Source organism: Notothenia coriiceps, unplaced genomic scaffold (genome assembly GCF_000735185.1).
Source record: "Notothenia coriiceps isolate Sejong01 unplaced genomic scaffold, NC01 NC01_scaffold00009380, whole genome shotgun sequence".
NCBI classification, from domain to species: domain Eukaryota; kingdom Metazoa; phylum Chordata; class Actinopteri; order Perciformes; family Nototheniidae; genus Notothenia; species Notothenia coriiceps.
Window position 1 is genome coordinate 112,501 of NW_011342081.1, and position 625 is coordinate 113,125.

Genomic DNA, 625 nt, shown 5'->3' on the forward strand with positions numbered 1-625 from the left:
TTTTTGATTTGCAATGACATTTGGTACTTTTATCATAATGTATCCTCCTATTCTTTGATTTGAACAGAATGTAAATGAGATTGCGTTTTCCATAACACTTGAAATATAGTGCTCCCAACACATTACAGGTCATCATTTTAAGCCACCAGGGACTGCAGGATCCACGAATGAAAACATGGTATAACAACCACATTTTGTCAATGAGGGTCAAACACATATTTTCCATTTTGACCTGCCACAAGTTGACTTTAAACTTTTACCATTTTCAAATCGACATTTGGCCGTTCAGCTGAATGTGAGCGCTCCACAGATATTTCCGATGCATAAACAATGTCTGACCTTTGTACTCGTTTGTGGAAGCTCGATATAAATGGCCAAGCTTAAGAAATATAAAGGAACTCAGAGGCTAAAACAATGAGGAGAGGTAACAATCCTGCAGCTCGGGAGGTCATCGGATCGATGTGCAGGGATTACATGGTGCAATGTGGGTGTCGATAGGTCAAGAGACACACTCGCTAATGAAGCTGAGTTATGACTCATTCATTTGGCTGCTGGCCACACACTCCACTGTCTGCTGTTGCCTACTAATTTCTTTCTTTTGCTCGCTTACTTCCATCCTTTCTCT